The sequence below is a fragment of the Maylandia zebra genome, linkage group LG13 (genome assembly GCF_041146795.1).
Source record: "Maylandia zebra isolate NMK-2024a linkage group LG13, Mzebra_GT3a, whole genome shotgun sequence".
Classification (NCBI taxonomy): domain Eukaryota; kingdom Metazoa; phylum Chordata; class Actinopteri; order Cichliformes; family Cichlidae; genus Maylandia; species Maylandia zebra.
This window is the reverse complement of record NC_135179.1, coordinates 19,475,452-19,494,798: the sequence shown is the minus strand read 5'-3', so window position 1 is coordinate 19,494,798 and position 19,347 is coordinate 19,475,452.

Sequence of the window (19,347 nt, the reverse complement as noted above, 5' to 3'; positions counted from 1 at the left end):
AGAATAATAGCTCAAGTGATAAAAGATAAAATCCCATTGGTGACTTCTGCCCCAATAAGATACAGACACAACATCTGCTCTGTGAGATTAGTAATCAGCTAAGAGGCTTACTAAGAAATTTATAATCAAACCCATATGAATTTCGATAATCAGGAGATCTACACTATATTTGCAAAAGCTACAGTTATTAGCCATGAAGTTACTTTCGTACTCTCACATGGTTTAGATTAATTTCAGTGCTCCGAAAAACAAACGTTCTCATGCATGGATATGCTTAAAAAACTGTTCAGCCATTTGGGTTTACTTCTGACAAATTGCAACATGTTAATAAAACAGATATGAACTGAATCGATTTGAAGTGGAAACAACAAAAGAACCTTCTCAAAAAGTTTGGCTCATCCTAAATATTAAGTAAACCCAAATCACGGACAAAGAAAGAAATGATACTTGGACTGGATAAAATTATGTGAAAAAGTGCAGATTTCACCAAAGCAATAAAAGCTATTTTAACGCTGGCACCACATCACCCTTGTAGATTTTGTTACCTTACTGTAACTGCTATGCTACAATATCCTCCTCCCACACAGGCAACATAAACTCTAACACAGTGCTTTCTGCTTTCCTCGAAGTGGAATCTTCAACAAAGCTGGCAAAGCAGCCAACATGTGAATCTTCCACTTTGTGAGAGTAACTGAATACGTCTCTCCACCTGCAAAGAGACTGAACTGTGAGCTGTTCCTTCTCAAACTGTCACATGCATTTAAATTGAGTCTTGTTGTCTTCTTTTAGTGTACTTCTCTTTACAAAGCACAGCTGGAGAAGCCACGGTGTCAAGTGAATGTTTTCAAGTGACGAGAGCCTGCAGCGCTGGCCTAATTTGGAGACTCAGTAGCAAGAATGGGATAGTGAAAGCAAAGCTGTTCTTGGGTGGTAGCTGACAAGCCTCCTCAGCAACATTTAATGACACTCAGACAGAGCATCCTGCTGTTATTTGAGGTATTCCTTTAACACATTAAAATCTAAAGCTTTCAACAAACTGTGCAGCCTCTGGCTTTTACATGTCACGATAAAGAAATACTCTTGCTAAGTGGGTTGTGTCTCTATCAAAGTAACACCAAGTGCCGGCCATATCCGTCTTCCACAAACTCAATGCCAGCTTTTCAAGGCCACTTACATAAACAATCATGTCAGCATCGACAACCACCTTTCCTGACACAAATATACACCCGCAAGCACGCTAACAGTGTCCCTCCCACTTTCAAAAAGAGGCTGCAATTTTCACAGTTGTGGACAAATTTCTCTGTTCTTGCTTAGCTGTGGGAGTTTAATTCAACCCTGTGAAAAGCACTGCTGCAGTATCCATTCCTGCTCTCGCTTTGGATGGTTAGCTCAGCGCAGAGCTTATTTCAGCCGCCGACCCCCTGCTGGGGTTTTATTGCTTGCAACCAACCATCAAGAGTTAATATGAAAATGAATGTTGCCAACATGTCAGGAATGAAATTTCAAACACAATAAAAGTGGCACAAACGTGATAGCCATGGTTGATATATGTCAAAATAAAACTCACAACAGAAGAATCAAAAATGACAAAAAGGACTTTTATGTGTTTTCTTAACTGTAGGGAGTATTAGCATATCTTTGTCCTCCTTCCATCCTTGTCAAATGAACATCTGTGGACATAGCGGTTCAGAAAAGATGGGTTTGCTGACAGCATTGAACAGGGTAGCTCACTGATTTACATGCCTGCCCTATTTACCTCATCTCCGACAGATTTTATTGGATATAAAAGGAGAGCGAATTCTTGGATGAAAGTACCTACTAGACATGATTACAGCATCAGTAACTAAAAAAAGAGGAATCAGGGTAATAATTTAAAGATGTAGGGCAGACTGACATGAGAAGGAGGTCAAGGAGAAAGTAGTTCTGCTTTCCGGCATATGAAAGAAAGACAAAACACAAAAGAATCAGAAGATGGAGAGGAAAAAAAAGAGTAGAATGACAGATGAAAGGGAAATGATATAGAGGAATAATTTGGCATTTTATTGGACAGTTTATGAAAAAATACAGTGGAATTAAATGCGTGTTTGTCTGTTTGTGTGTGTGTGAGACATGAGTGGCTGCTTTGTGTGTGATTTCCTCTGGGGTGAAAGATCATCTCACACCTTCTCAGGCCTGTTAATTTCACTCCAGAGAGTGAAGCTGTTATTGCGGTCCCATTCAGTAATTACTCTGCAATCCAGAAAATGCTTAAGGTTACATCCATGTTACCCCTCCAGCCCTTGGGACGGACCTGAAAATTGCTCTCAATGCTATTTCTTACAAACTCATTACTCGGGCTCTCTGTTTATATATACTGTCCTTATATAGAGCATTTATGAATGTGAAATTGAGTCCAAATTGTGCTGCGGAAGCAGAGACAGACAACAAAGAAAACCTACAGCAGTTTACCTAAATCCAGATTTTTCATGAGCGACATGGGGTTATGTCTGATTCCTCCCCTACAGTCTTTGTCTGGATACTTTCTGCCAATAAATCTTTTCAGTTCTCAAAAAGCTGAAAAACAAAACACTCATGTGAAAGCCAGCGTAATTCTCAATCCAACTCAGACAGTTTCCCAACACGTTCTGTCCAGTAAAACATGGCATTCCCACATAGCTTAAAGAGAAGTCATCAGATTTCCCCACTGCATTTTCAAAGTGCCTGCTTCTGATCGAGTGATAAAAACGAATGATGATTGGCATGTTGAGGCCTGAACAATAAGGAGAAAGCCAAGTGTCTGTAGGTGGTTCTGGGAGACCGAATGTCAAACAGGTCATGTCACATTCACGTTTTCCTGGTTTGCTCACCAACGTTCTCGTGCTCATTTTGATGTGGACATGAATGTGTCTACCAGATAGATTTAATCACAGTCCATCCAATAGCTTTGAAGTCATTTTAATTTCAAATTTAATTAAAACCGTACATGTGAAATTTGTACAAATTCGAGAAAATAATTGAGGATCACCAAAGCCATTATCTAAGAATAATATCATAATGGGGACACTGGAATGAAATTTCCTGGCAAACAATCCAGTATTGACATGTGTTAGTCATACACCAAAGAAGTGAACTAGACTGACACTCGCCACAGGCTCATAGCTGAAAACACACAGCGATCTCATTTTTCAGGTTTAAATATCAGGATTCCATCAAGCAAATTCAACATGTGTGCATAAGCAAAGGAAATGACTCAAAGTACTTTATCGTTTATCTTTCAAATACTTTCATCGTAGAGTACTACTATTCAGTTTGAGTAAATGGTTACAGGAACTCACATGCTTTAATCGCTGTTCTGGCTTTTATTTCTTCTTTTCTTTATTTTTAATGGGTGAGGATCCTCAAGCTAATCCTCCAGTAAGTCTGTGTTTGGTCTTTTGTGTAAAATGACTACATTTCAAAACAGTTTCATTTTGATCTCTGCCTTCAACAATAACAGCTACAAATCCAGTTTCTGAATGATAGTTTAAGGGAAATATAGTCTTTGGCAGACTTTTGAATTTCCTTGTTTCACTTTTTTGATTTATTCACCCACATGCACAATGAGTTCACCGTTTCATTCTTGCACTGATGCTTCACAATGAGGCACCAAACCTGCCTCCACAGGCATTCAAGTTCAGGCCAAATGTAGGAGAAAGACAGCATTTTATTTTTACTGGAAGACTCAACTCTGCTGTCATTAACAAAACAACAACAAAAAAACCCAGTAGAGGTCAGCCTTTGAAGAAATGTGCTGCAGAATCTGACCTCCAAAGCATGGGAACCTTTTGTTTAGGTTTCTCATGTACTAAACAATGTTTTCATTCCACTTTGTTTTGTCTTCTTGGACAAACCTGCAGAACATCTCAATAACCGGCAAACTAATTTACAATTTGAATAACTTTGCAGTAACTGAATTATTCTTTTTACACTTTTCAGTGAAGAAAATGTGTTATTATGTTCACTGAAAGGAGATTCAAGGAGCAATCAGTTGGTTTTGGTGGTGATCTGTATCTTTTGTAACTCATGGTGCTCCTTACGCTAATAATAAGACTACACAATGTGGTTGAAGCTCTGCAGGCCTTCACGCTAGCATTTATTAAAGAAAGAGTAGGCAAATCTTAACATAACATACTACTAAGTAGTAATAAGAAAACCTTAAAGTTTAAAGATGATTGGTGTAAAACCACCACAAAAATTTACTGGGAAAATTTTGTATGACAGTTTAGTCACTCATCCTCAGCTAAACCCTGACACTGTGACACAAACGAAATCAGGTGCTGAAATTAACGCTGACAGATTGCTAAAGCATACATGTTACTGCTCTGGAAATAACCTGCATCACTTCAAAGTGGAGCATGCTGTCGCCTATTATAGGCACATTACAAAGCCACATGTCCATATGTGCTGTATTGTGCTAACTCTTCATGTAGTCCACATTATTTGCAGTCATGACTGTGGGGAACAGCACTGAAATGTAGCTGCAGAAGTATGACCTCTCTGGGGAGGCATGGTATCTGTTAAAGCAGATATTGAGTTTGTTATTTTAGCCCCAGGAGGCAGAGAGGATCTGTTTTCAGATGTAACCATGGGGGTGCTGGTATGGATGTTTATTTGTCTTTCTCATTGACAGAGGCTGTTATCTATCATAAGGAATTACCAGCAGCCCTCTGCTACCAATGATAATCCAATAAAACATCACCTACAGATGTTGGTGAGTGCCACGGGCTGATGTACAGGCAAACTATGGTGCAATTAAGCCAACCAAGCAAACAACCATGTCCGGCGATCACTAGCAGCCATTAAATGTGACTCTGGGAATCATGGGAGCTTGACCAATTTTTATTTAATGTTTTTTTTCAGTTAGTTTTATTTAAATTGGTTAATCAATTCATTTGATTGGTTCCAGTAAGAGATATGTGTGATGCATGTGATACTGGCTTTGGAGTGAAACATCATCCTTCTTAGATCATTCAGCATTAAATGCCCTACTTAGACTAAATTGCATTTGATGTGTTGAAAGAATAGAATAGAATAGCCTTTATTGTCATTGTACAGAGTACAACGAAATTGGAGTGCCACTCCCTTGGTGCAAGTTTCAATAATAAATATAAATGTAAAATATAAAAAGTACAAAAAAAACAATCGTAAGTACTCAAACAATAGTATGTACAATATATACAGGATAGCAGCATTAATATAATGACAGTATGAATAGCAGCATAATATAATGACAGTGACGGTATGGAATAGGTTCAATTGTTTTTGTGCTTATTTACTACGGTGGTAGCTCTGGGAAAGAAGCTATCCCTGAATCTGTTTGTCCTGGTTTTATGTGACCTGTACCGTCGGCCTGACGGTAATAGTTCAAACAGTTGGTTGCTGGGGTGAGAGTGGTCCTTGATGATATTGCCAGCTCTGCTGAGGTACCGAGAGTTTGCAGTGACCTCCAGGCTGGGCAGAGAGCAGCCAGTGATCTTCTGGGCTGTGTTGATGACCCTCTGCAGTACTTTCCTGTCTGCAGCTGAGCACCCTGCATACCATGTTGTTATGCCGTACGTTAGGATGCTCTCTATGGTGGCTCTGTAAAATGTCACCAGCAGCCTCTCCTCCAGGTTGTTCCTCCTGAGCACTCTCAGAAAGTGGAGACGCTGCTGGGCCTTTTTAACCACCGCTGTAGTATTTGCAGTCCAGGAGAGGTCATCAGATATCTGCACGCCCAGAAACCTCATGGAGTGTACCCTCTCCACACAGCTCCCGTGAATGTAAAGTGGGGCCGGGTCTGCTCTGCCCTTCCTGAAGTCCAAGATAAGTTCTTTAGTTTTCGTGGTGTTCAGTTGGAGGTTGTTAACTGAACACCACTCAGTCAGTCTGTTGACCTCATCTCTGTAGTCCGACTCATCCCCCCTTGAGATGAGTCCAACCACTGTGGTGTCATCCGCGAACTTTATGATGGCTCATGCAGGCAGAGTGACTGACTGCTTCAATTTAAAACTGAATTTAAAATGCTCTGAAAATAAATTCCATTGCAGAGGATGTGTGTGATGATAGTGTGAGAAACCACATTTGGAGCAACATTTGAGTCCTGCTCCCACGTGGCCTGTCTCATTTAATTTAATTTTTTTTCTCCTCAAAAGACTTTTTTGAGCTTGATAAAATGGGGAATCAAGCACACTACCTGCTAATAAATCCACACAAAAGTAAAATTGTGTTGCAACGTGATCCTGCACCGCAACAGTTGCAACATTTTACCAGAGGAGGCTTGTTAAAAAGGAATACAAACACACCACTTGGATCTTGAGGCTGATACAAACTGAACGCATTAGAGAGGATGTTGAGATGTTTAGTCTCAGGAGCCCCCAAACCCTTCTGGGAGAATTGGCACTGTGGGACCATAAAACTCCACTGACCTCTAACCTCTCAGAGGGGCTCTGAAAACATAGAAAGCACTCATGAATTTTAACAAAAAGATACATATAAATGTATAACGAAGGGAAGGGACGATGGCAAGCGGAGACAGCAGGAGGGAGAGGGCAGAAGAGGGGAAGAGAGATCTGCGCAGGAAGGTTGAGTGTGGCCCTTCAGTAAGTGTTAAGGATAATAAAGACGGGTTTAAGAGGTTTCAGGAGCTGTTGGTGGATAACAGCAGGACAAATGAGAGGTTCTGTCTACCAGCAGCACTTGACTGACCCCAGCTGAGTAAACAACAAGCCACGAGAAACTGGAATTTACCTAGAAGGGAGGAAATCTATAGGAGGCTGTTTCTCCTCTCAAATTTGAAAAATCATTCTTATCACAGAGAACGGTAAATAGTTGGGGGTTTTATAGCCATTAAGAATGAAATGAGCATGAGAATGTCGTGTTATGTGATGCAGCTGTCACTAACTCAGTTTTATACATAACAAATTAGTTTCCTGCATTTGATTTTGCAGTGTAAATAAAACAGCGATGTTCAGATGCCTTTTCATCTCAGAAGACTTGACTGATAAAATTGCCGATGTTGCTGATTTTAACTTCTTAAAATTAAAGGGCTTGATTCACATAATACCACAAACCAAAGTACCATTTATCTATTTATATATGATAGATGTCTTTAAGATTTAAGGGTCAGGAATTAATAGAATTTGTGCTTTAATCATATTTGAAGCTATACATTTAAACAATGTAGTGGTTAGGATAATTCACAATGTTCAGTAATATCTGCTGGCAGAAAATTAGATCAGAAGATTAATGCCATGTGTCTGAAGGGTAGAGCCAGATAGTTTTGCATAGCACAAAGACTGTAAACAATGGGAAGCCGCTAGCCTGGCTTTGTCTACTGTTAACAAAATAAACCTACAGCTTGCTATTTCTAGGGTGGGAGGAGTAATGTAGCTGACTCTCATAAAAATAAAACCTCTGGAAGGCACTGGATTATCATGTTTACCCTCCAGTTGTACAAATTACGTCAAGTATGACCTTAAATTTATTACATTTGGCACCATTTTCAACACAAGATGCAAAAAAAAGCACATTTTCTAAAATTTCCTTTAAAAAGATTTGATTCCTTCAAGTTTTTTTCCTACGTAATTGGAGGACAGCCCCAGGGGCTCATGTCCAGCATATTTAACTTGTCACTGAATAAGCAATGAATGACTTTCTTCATAGAAAATGTTTCTGGGAGTGGTTTCTCAATGGGCATCAAGCAGTCAGAACAGCAGTGCTTCCCTCGAGGGAGGGAGGTGATTAACAAAAGCTTGCTGAGAACTGGAAGACGTCATATGGACTGTGTGCCAGTTCTCTGAAGCAACATGTATATGCCAGCAGTCATAGTAAAACTACTTCAACAGATGCATTAGATGATGCATGCAAAAGCACGCTAAGGATAAAAAATAAAATAAAATGCAAATAAACATCTGTCAACAGATGCCAGGAATGTTAAATCAGCAGCTTTTTACTGCTAACTATGAAGCACAAAAGACAGCATCAGAGCTGATGGGCAGGTTAGACCTCACACAGCAGCTATGGCACTGTGCACAGAAAAGACTGAGTTGTAATAATAAATGAAAAGTAGTTTTCTTTCTTTTCAAAGCACCAACTTTGTGAAAAACCTCTTCTTTGTGTGTGTGGTTTGTTAAAGAAAGGCGTATTTGATTAGCTCCTCAGTTTGAAAGCCGTGGCATAAACTGGCGCGCAACCTCTACAAATAAAGTCATGGAAAATGATCTCGAAGATGAAAGATTTCCTGAATGCGGACTTCATCGGCTCAAGAGAAGGAAAAAAAGAATTATGAAAATTATTATTTTTCTGCAAACCAACAGAGCTTTGTTCTACACAGCTTTCCCTCCTATTTTTGTTGGCAAAAGGGACCGTAACAAGTCAAAACTCTCTTTCAATTCACGTCTTTACAGCCAAGGAGTGCATGTTTTTTTTTTAATAACTGCACATTTGATGAACTATTCCCCAGCCAGCTTGCAGTCATGTGTTTTTTTCTTCTGTAGACAGTATCTTAAACAGACACAAAAATCACTGAGATAATTAAAAAGTGAATATTAATGGTTTCAAATGTAGATAAATTCCTACTTTCTTTTCTGGATCATGGGAAAAGCCAGTAGGCATCTTACTTTTTACCCTTATTTTATAACCAGTAATTATGTTCAAGCTCTTACACTATTTTCTTCTTGGCTTCACGCAGACTCGATAAACTTGTTTATCTCTTTCTCGTTGTGGAAATTACACATCTGTGCTCATTTTCAACCACCTGATCGTGCCGTAATACTAAGGAAGCATTTAAGCGATGCTAGACCAGTTCTCTGTGATGAAATATGCTGACCTTGGTGAATGAAATTGCCTAGGACATTTCCTTTTCTCAGTGTCATGGCACACTAACTTCAGCCTCTACAGAAAACTATAAAGATAGCCAACTATATACGATAGATACGAGAATAAAAATGCTTAAATATTAATCACATTTTTAATAAAAAGCTCCCAAAACAATGTAGACATGTGAAAAAAAAATCCTTTGTCATTAGTGTCTGAAAACTGTAAACTGAATAGAAATGTGGCCTACTAATATAGCCTGCATGTTTACATGCAGCAGAGTTGTGGCCAGCCTTTTCCAAGAATTGCTTTGTTTACACTGAATAAAGATGTGTTGGATTCTTCTGTTGGTCCCAATTTTCCTGTTTTGGCTTGAAACTATGCATCACTGTCTTCAGCTAGGAGTTTCCCTGCTTGTCCACTCTGGACAGACTCCGGGTCACCATAAACATGTGGCAAGATGACGACCCCATTATCCCGGTTCATGGCTCCTCAGGATGTTGCAGAGCGAGGGAAAACTAGTTCTGGAATATAAAATGTTCCCCGATGCAGGAAACACAATAGGTTGTGCTGAATACTGACAATAAAAATGGCATGACCTTAAGCATTTGCCCCCAAACACAGACTACAGGCGAATATAAATGGATAGCGGTGTCACGAGGTCTGACATGAACAATTTTGGTGCTTGCAAACATGAGATTAAAAATTACCGAGACAACAAAAAACAGTTTAAAAAGCATCATTAATCTCAACAAAGGGCAAATAATAATTTTATACACAACAAGAGACCTAGGAAATTTTCACTGTGAAACAGGAAACATCTTTCATGGAACAACGAGGCTCTTGTCAACAGTAATGTGTAACCTATTAAAGTCCACTCGCCTGCTTATTTTTTGTATTATAAAGCGTTACGTGACAAGATTCATTCTTATGTTTGGACATTAAGCACCTAGATGTTAGTACATTCTTGGTGGGCCCAGATGTTGAACTCATGTTGAACTAATTGACAGGTTTACATTTCACTGTGTGTGGATTAATGATGAGATAGTTCAGCTGATAGCCTCTGGTGTACCGATCTATATCCATGTCTCCAGAGAGATTCAGAGATGTGCTCTCGTCAATAATACAATTAAGCTACAAGTGTTGGAGTATTTGTCACAACACATGAATAAATACTGAACACTAACTTTGTTCTGTCTGTCAAAATCTCACTGCTTACCAGAGGTGTTCATTAAGCAACCGCATCTTCAGTCTTAATTGTAATTGCAATTTGCTCCCTTTACTGGTGTCTGCAGCATTAGTTAGCTTAGCCGAATCATTATCTTGTTGAAAGCTTATTGTGGCTAACCTATTGCTATCTGGAGAACGAAGCCGACCAGAGTTAGAAACAAACATCTTATTGTTTACTTAAAAAGTAAACTGTGATCTGAAATGAACCCAGTGGAAGTGATTCCTAGACCCCACCTCCTCTCCACTGCATGCATTTACAGGCATGGTAAAAAGAAAGTATACCTTGTAAGGTTTTACATGTCAGGAAATATATACGTTTTCAAATCTGGTTATAACCTCAGATGAACAACATGTGACACATAACACCATGCCATTAATAAAAAGCTTAAAAAGCTAAGTCAGACATTGTAGAATGACCTTTACGAGCTTGAAGAAGAACTTCTGTATGATATTTGTCTCTATTTTAAATGTTGTTTCAGTTCACTGAGACCCTTAAGGTCCTACTACCACATTTGATTCAGATATGGACTTGGGGCCATTGCAACACTTTGATTGTTTTCTTTTTCATTCATTCTGTTGCAGATTTGATGGTGTGCTTCAGTTCATTGTCCTGTTATATGACCTGTTATGTGGGTCAAGTCTTAGCTGTCAGACAGATGACTTCACTTTTGCCTCTGGAATACAGAGAAGTTCATGGTCATCTCAGTGACTGCAAGGTGATCAGGTCCTGTAGCTACAAAATAAACCCAGTCGTTAGCCCTCCGCCACTGTACACGACAGTGGATTTAAGGTGTTTGTGTTGATATGCTGTGTTTGGTTTATGTCAGACATGGCAGTGTTCATTATGACCAGACAAGACAGACAACTCCATTTCGGTCTTGTCTGTAAAAAGGACATTTTTCCAGATGTCTTGTGCTTTATTCAGATGCAACTTTGCAAACCTAAACTGTGCCGCCATGTTCTTTTTAGAGAGAAGAGTCTTTATTGTGGCAACTCTTCTAAACAAGCCATATTTATCCAGTCTTTTTCCAACTGTCATGAACTTTAACTTACAACATGCTAACTGAGGCTTGGATGATGTAGTTCTTACTTAATACCTATGGAAGGAGTAAGGGCATACTTAGTCATTTTACACACCGTTTCCGTATTTTGGTTTTGTTTTTGTCAAATAATTAATGATGCAGTTTTATATGTCATGTGCTGTTGTTCCTTCGAGGCTGTATTTAAAAAAAAAAAAAAAAAAGCAACACCTGCTAAAAAACTACAGATTTTCTTTTTATTACACCCCAATATGTAAAACTGAAAAACTGAAAAACAGTGTACATTTGAATTATCATTACTGCATTTTTAGGTGGGTGTGCTCCCCTCTTTGTCATTTAACAATCACTAACAAGGGAGCTGAGGGAAGAGAGCCGGGAAGGAAGGGCAGTTGTGGGTTATGAAAGGAAGTCGAGTCGGCTGGTAGCAGCAGAGAACTAACTGTATTTTCCATGACTGCCCACCTTTGTTAGGTGACTGTGAACTGTCAGGACAGAGGATGTGGTGGAGGACAGAGGATGCACAAAGACACAATAAGAATGCGAATGAAAGTATTCACTTTATGCTTCCCTGCTGACCTGTAACACACACAAAGGTTTTATTTTTACTCACCGGCATGTCTCCTTTGCTGATTCTTCGGCCCAGAGCTGATATCAGATTTGGGTTACAGGCTTTCAAGACTCAAGACTCTTGGCATTTTATCTATTCCTGAGTCAGCCTTTCACTTTCCCAGCAGTACTCCTCATTTATCTGGAAGTGTCTTTAGTGCACATACATAAATCTGCTGTTCTTCAGTCTTGTATACTTTTGGCAAGAGATGTGGAGTTACCTCAAACCCTACAATAAAGGGTCACATTATGGCCAGTGCCACTCAGTCTTAACACAGAATAGACTTTATGCTTACCGGGCTAATTTAATGTACTCTTTATACTCTGATGGGACACATGATACATTTGCAATCAGAGCCTGAAGCTCTGGCTTGCCAAGTCTCTGTTGAAAGTGTAGAAACCAGAACATACTGGCAGAGAAAATACTTCATGAGAAAGTGACAGAGAGTACTTATGATCATCTAAAATAAGTCACTGCTGACCTGTGATATGGTGTTTTGTAAAAGGGATTTGGTGAAGCACTTCATATATTACTGCAATGCACTGGCTTGTTTTACTAGATTGGTCATTGCCTCCCACAGTTGATAGCTTTGTGCAGCTGGAAATAATTCTGCATCTGTGATTAAAATTGGTCTCAAAAGACAGCAGCATGTTTGATTTGGTCCACTAAGAAGATTAGCTAATCTTATGCATGCATTTACTTTTACTGGTCAGTTTTTTCTCATCGTATCATTCTAACATGTATCAGATTATAAAAGACAGTTTTAAAAAAACAGAAAGAAAGTCTGCAAATCTGCAAATCTCTACACGTGCTAGCAGCATGCTACCAGTGTGAAGAGTGATGTAGCTTCACTGCTTTTCACTCCACTGGGGACAGCAACAAAGTCACTTAGGCCTTTCTGTTATCGGGCAAAGTAGAGCTACTGCTACATACCCCGCGGCTCTGTTTGCTCCTGGCTGGATGGCGTGGGGCAGGCTTCTAATCATGCTGAGTGAGGACAGGGGCCAAATCAGTGGGGATAAAGGGTAAGTGTGGCAGAAGGGCAGGAGCAGAAGACAAAGCTGCTAACAAAGCTTTCGGGTAATTTATGATTCCCAGGGTAGGCTGGGGCCTGTTCCTAGCTTTGTCGGCTATGAGCAGCCTTAACTCCATGGTCCATGGGCCTTCCCTTGAATAAATCAACCACTCTAAATGCTGACATACTGAGCGCTGCCCCTAGCAGCATATCGTCCCCTCACAACACCCCACACTCCTGTTATAAATCAGTTGGGGATCACAGAGATGGACAGGCAGACACAGGGAGTATGGACAAAAGACTCCCTTGAGGCAAAAACTCCATAAGGACCGAAGGCTTCTGTCTCTTTTTAATGCATAGTTTTAGTTGAGCAATCTTACAACCACAGACCATCTTACAACTGGAAAATGTACGAAAAATAAACAATAATAAACATGAATCAAATTTGATTTTCTTGATGCCTAATAAAAGTCTTTCGATTTATATTTTTTCTCTCTCTGTTTTAAGTATATTTAATAAAAGACAGTCGGTGATTTATTCACCAGCTCCTCGAGAGACACTGAACCCCAAATTGCATTTGCCAAATGAATGACATATAATAAATTGCCTTTGCTTGCCCAGTTAAAGGACTTCATGTTCTTTCTTAGATTGCAAGCATATTGTGACCTCTGGGCTCATGAAAAACTTGCCAGGGTCTTGTGTTCTTTTGCACAACCTTAAACGTGACCCAACAGCAATGATAAACTCACTTTTCGTATGAACTCCCTAGCCATAACGCAAGGCAGATGCTTTTATACTTAGTTTCTCAATATATATCTGCACCAAAGTAGCAAAATCCTTTGAGATAATAAATAAATAAATAATTTCAAAATGTAATGGGTTTTTTATCCAAGTCTGTTCAGCAGATAAACACTCCCGAGGCTGAGGTTTTACTGTAGATAATGTAATTCTAGAGTTATGAAGAAGTGTTGAGTTGTTTCCTGTTCCCAGCAAACTGGAGTATGCAGTGGCAGGAAGAGAGAGTTTTGAACCCGAAGTTTGAGCTGACCTTTGTCACCAATCTTACATTACTTTTATTGGTTGTGCCCTTATTTGTCCCAACTTTGGGAAATCCCAGTATTTTCATCCCCCCCCCCCCCAAAAAAAAACATCTGATAATCTACTTTTTAAAAAGGAAGTCCACCTTTTTTTTTATCATCTACCCTTATGATCCTTTGTACATCTTGGTTCAGCATTCCACCACCTTTGACTCACGATGTTGTGCTGTATCACTTCAGTTTACTGCCAATTTGCAATATAATTTCCCACTGGGTGAGGTCTCTGCACAGAGGTCCAACAGTCAAAGTTCTGTGTGTTCAGCACACATTTCCGATGACAGTACACATGTTTCTTATTAGACTGAGAGAACAAGCACACAACAAACAATAGGGCTGTTCAAAACTTCTCTATAGATGCATCCCATGTGGGCACAATAGCATCAAACCTATCTCGCACCGCAGGGTAGCGGCACAGAGAAATGTGAGGAATCTGACAGTTAGTGCTGAAAGGCGTGGAAAATCACAGCTCAAAGGCAAACGAGTCAAAGAAAAGTGAGAAGTGTTTGACAGTTTGGAATTTCTTTTTTTGTCCATGCCAGTCAATAAGAGGGTATTAAAGACAAAAGATAAGCTGCTGATAATTAACTGTATTGATAGTGGGGGTTTTAAAAGGTTCCCTTTAGTGTTACTAGCTTGTAAATAAACACATTGGAAAGCTGAATGATGGAGAGATGTGTGGAGAGAAAACTGAATGAAAAAACATTTGCACAGTTAGATGTGCAGTACGGGTGAAGTGTTTGAGTTAGATTTGAATTCACAATTATTTTTACTGTTTGTAGCTTGTCGAGCATGAGCCATAACTAAGTTTAAACATTTGGGAGGTTAACAGATCTTAGTAGTTTTAAGGTTTCCTGTTATAGGAAGTTTACATTACCGTATCAGCCTTCTTAGGTGCTCCCTGCGCACATGAGTTGACAGATAAACTGCTGGTTTTTTTTACCAGAGGCAACTGTCCACAGTACATCTATCATCAGTTTGACAACTACAAATGTATGTTTTAGCAACTTGCGAACTGAATGCTGGAAATCAGACCTCTGGAAAAGTAAAATATACTCTGGTCTGGAATTGTCTAGTCTCTGCTCAAGCTATCTTTTACATCCGTTCTACTGTATTCCCTCTGCTTGTGTTTCAGGCACTGCTGCCACTGTATATCATCATACAAGTCCTGATTTCTGTGTTGTGGTCTGCAGCTATCACTGGTTGGAGTCCTCCAAGCCGCAGCAAAGAGAAGAGTCTTGTTATCAATGGAAAGTGATGCAGAGCTAAGCCAGCTCTCGCACAGTGAAACACAAAGGCACACACACATAAACACGCAAGTACTCATACAATACGTTTTGCCCACATTGCGGTTCTGGTGGTTTCATGTGATGTGTCACCGAACCACACAGACCTCATCCTGATTCTCTCTGGTGTGGTTTGTTCCAGCTGTGTTTGAGGACTACTAAATGCACACTTCTGTGTGAACTCACACTAATGTGTTGACACAAGCTGACCTGGAAGAGGTAGGCATACAGTGTGTGTTCAAATGTGCTCAGCCTTAGCTGGAGCTTGCATGCAGGTGATTTCCTGTGCTCTCTAGGAATCACTTTAAAACCTTTTATTTGACGATTAAAACCGTTCTCCCCAGGCCTAACGTTTCTGAATTGTTCACCTCCGAAACAAATTTTTTCTCAAGATCTTTAAAAGAGCGCAGCAGTGTACATCTGTCATGTGGTTATGTGTAAATGCACACCTGCTGCTGAGTGGAATCACATCCAGATGAATTAGACATTTACAGCAGCATGGCAGTGGTCTGATGCACCCGGATGAGAGCCTAGCCCACCCCTGTAATTATTGTCAGATACACAAACAGACATGTATTAGCTGGGACAGGAGAGCACATGGGAGACATTAGCACTGCCAACACTGACACACATGTGTAAAGCATGCTGTAGCTGGAATATACATTAATATAGACATGACGATGCTTTACTCATGTTGATTTATTTACCACTTTGAGGCTTAAGAGAACATCATAGGCCGTATGTCTGCTCAGTTGGGCCATGAAGCAGGCACTCAACAAAGAAGCACGAAGCAGGGGTTCAACTTAATGCCGCACACATCAGCAGCTGAAATTAGAGGAATTTATTATGTGTGTGTGTGCTTTTTTAGTTATCTTTAGCCGTCTTTACACATTAACTTGGGTGCTGGTTTTGGAGAGTTTGTCTGCCTGGGTGGGATGTGCAGGAGGCAGACCATGTGATGACCACTCACTGGCTGAACATACCCCAGAAGACAACCTGCAGTGTTCTCACATCGATGCAAATCGTGACAACCAGACATCACACTAACTTTGCTCCAGGGAGCTGTAAGGCTAAAGACCATTTAATGTCTAATCCAACCTCGTCAGATGTTTGCGTTCTCATATGCCCGGTGTGGGGTGATGAATAGAAGCGTTCAGGGCTGCAGTGCATTTTTACTATTGGCTTCAGGACAAGTGAGCTCGTTTGGTGCATACTTACGGTTTCCTGCACCATTCTTGCACCATTTAAGAGCTGTTTAAGAGTTTCTTTTAGGGTTACCGTTGGGTTTAATCCAAAGGTTAGTGCACTTAGTTAATGTTGTAATAACAGAGAAAACATGTAGGTGAAATGTCCTTTTTAAGTTCAGTTTTAATACCACAGTGAGTTTGTTAGTTTCAGTTTTGCTTTTATTTTGCTTTATCAAAATTATAGGGGGATTTTTCAGGGACAAGAATTTCACAATACAAATAGAAGTGAAGGCTGTGGCGGTTGTTGACTCAAAGTCAAGTAGACTTCCCAGAATTTAAAAATAAATAAATAAATAAAAAAAATCTTTAAAAAATGGACCAAACAATGGATCACAATAGCTCATTGTGTTAATAAATTTCACAAAGACACACAACACACACACATTTTTTAGTTATAGGTATTTATAGGTATCTATGACAACTAATATTTTATATGTGAGGCAGGTATTTCTTTCTTTCTTTTAGGAACCAGAATCTGTTTATGAAGTCATATCATGAGGATGTGTCTTTCTCATAGTGACAAAAAATAAGCCATCATTACATAAATGATTGAACTGTAAGGTGTAGACATGATTTAAGGTTCAATTTTAGGTTAAGGTTAGTCAAATAGTAGTTACGGTTATAATGAATCTGCAGGAAATGAATGTAACTCAATGTAATGTCCTCTGAAGTCATGTATTTATATGCTTACATGTGTGCACTGTGACAAATGGAAGTGTGACATAGGGTAACTCTATCCCTGTGGCCTACATGTGTATGTTTATATACCCACAAATGTATTAGGTGTCAACTGAGACACGGAAATTGAACTGTATATATGTAAGAAAACATTTATTCTTGGACTACAACTCATTATTTTCACCGTCATTTACTCTGCCAATTATTTCCTTCCTCAATCAGTTAATGTTTTAGAGCATAAAATGTCAAAACAGGATGAACAGATACACATATGATCACATATTTAAGAAGGTGAAAGAGGCAAATGTTTTGAATTAAAACACTATCAAATGCAACTATCAAATAAAAGAATGTGTCAATGCATTTAGTTGTCATATATTTTGTAAATCAGATTTTCATAAATCATTCATTCATTCATTTGTTCTCCTTGTGTAAATGTGTGTATTGAGAAGAAACTAGGGTCTGTAACTATAACAGATCTCCAGTATATTCACTTGAAGAATGAAGTGGGAGGGAAACAAAGTGTCCCAGAGCCATGGAATTACTCTGAGAAACCTATCTCCACCATCATGACCATTCAGAGAAGAATGAAATTATACATTAGGTTTTGTGGGGGGAAAGGACCACATGAAATTATCATATTTCAGTTTTGCTTTTTTATCTGTGTGTGTTTTTAAACACACACACACACAGAGAGAGAGAGAGCGAGAGAGAGAGAGAGAGAGAGAGACTTTCTCGTTTTGATATCTTAGTGAGGGTGTCTAATTGACATAACACTATCCCTAGCTGCTTACGATAACCATCAAAAATGAATACCTAACTCTAACTCTTAGCCTAAACCTAACCATAACCTAATTGTAACCCTGACACTAAAAATTTTGAGTCTGAAAATTGCCTTCAAACTCATGAGGACAGGTACTTTTGTCCTCACAAGATGTCTAAACAGGTCCACACAGCAAAAGAAAGTCTTAAAAATTAAAATCTTTCGTACGAGGCTAAAGAAAGGAGCCGGTTCATCAACACAGCTAATGGACCAGTTCTTATAGAGACTGTATTCAAGCGCTACTCTACTCAAGCACTTACAGCGCTTTGTACAATATGTGCCATTCATCCATTCATACTAGCACTTTTTTCCACATCGGACTGTTTTCTATCTGGTTTTCACACTCTGATGAACACATTGGAAAGAACTCTGGGTTCATTATCTTGGTATCCAAGGATACTTTGGCAAATAGACTGGAGCAACTAGGGTTCAAACCACCAATCTTCAGATTAGCGGGTTATTCCTCTTCTACCTCCTGAGCCACAGCCACCTCACAATATCAACATAGATTAAGATCAAGATAAATCTTTGCCATCAGTTGGAAGTACGTTTTGGACGTGCATCCTTCTGTTTATTGTGATCCAGTGTTTCAGAATACAACCTATAAATTAAATTAGGAGAAAAACATCTTCTGCACACCTATGAGAACTGTTGGATTCATGAGAAGAATACTGTATAAACAAAGATAATGACCACAAGGAGCTCCCTTGATTGTCTCCCTAGCTGCCTCACCAAATTCTTGTAAAGTGATTTCATTCTCAAGAAATTCGTCTGGTCCCAGAGAGATAATAAAAGTTACCGTTACTGAAAGCGAGGAGGACTGTGTTCCAGCGACAGCAGATGAAACACAACTTCATACTGGAGCATGTATCAACATTTACAGTATTTTGACACAAAATCCATAAAAAGCAAGGACCACCCCGATTTTCACACATATAAATTCGAACCTATAACACTGCCTGTAAATCTTGCCCCCTGTGTTATTCTACTGTCAGGATGCAAAGTAGCTCGGAGCAGCAGTGTTAACAGTACTCCGCGGCACCCTGGGAGATTTGCACCCAACCCTCATACGCCTTATAAATCTACAATCTACTCTGTGCATACAAAGAAGTGGGAGTTATCACAACTACATCCATTTAAGATAAACACTTTTGCTACCTGTGAGCTTGACATGGTCTATCAGTTAAACTTAACCAGTTGAACTTTCCCTACATTATAAAGCACATAAAAGCACAGCTGTGTACTAAATATTATCTCCTCCTTCTCTTGATAAAGGCTGGCAAGTACTGGTGAAATACGTGAGCGATGGAAGGGGAAGATAGAGGTTTGCATTCCTCTCTGCAGCTCATCGTGTGAATGCATCAGTTTATTTGCCACCTATGATGATTTTTAAGCAGCTCGATAGTTTATTTAACCCTTCTTGACTCCTGTATGCGGGCCCCTTATATACACTACCCTGAGAGAAAAGAAAAAAACAAGGAAAACACTGTGGCTGTGAGCTACCTGATCACAG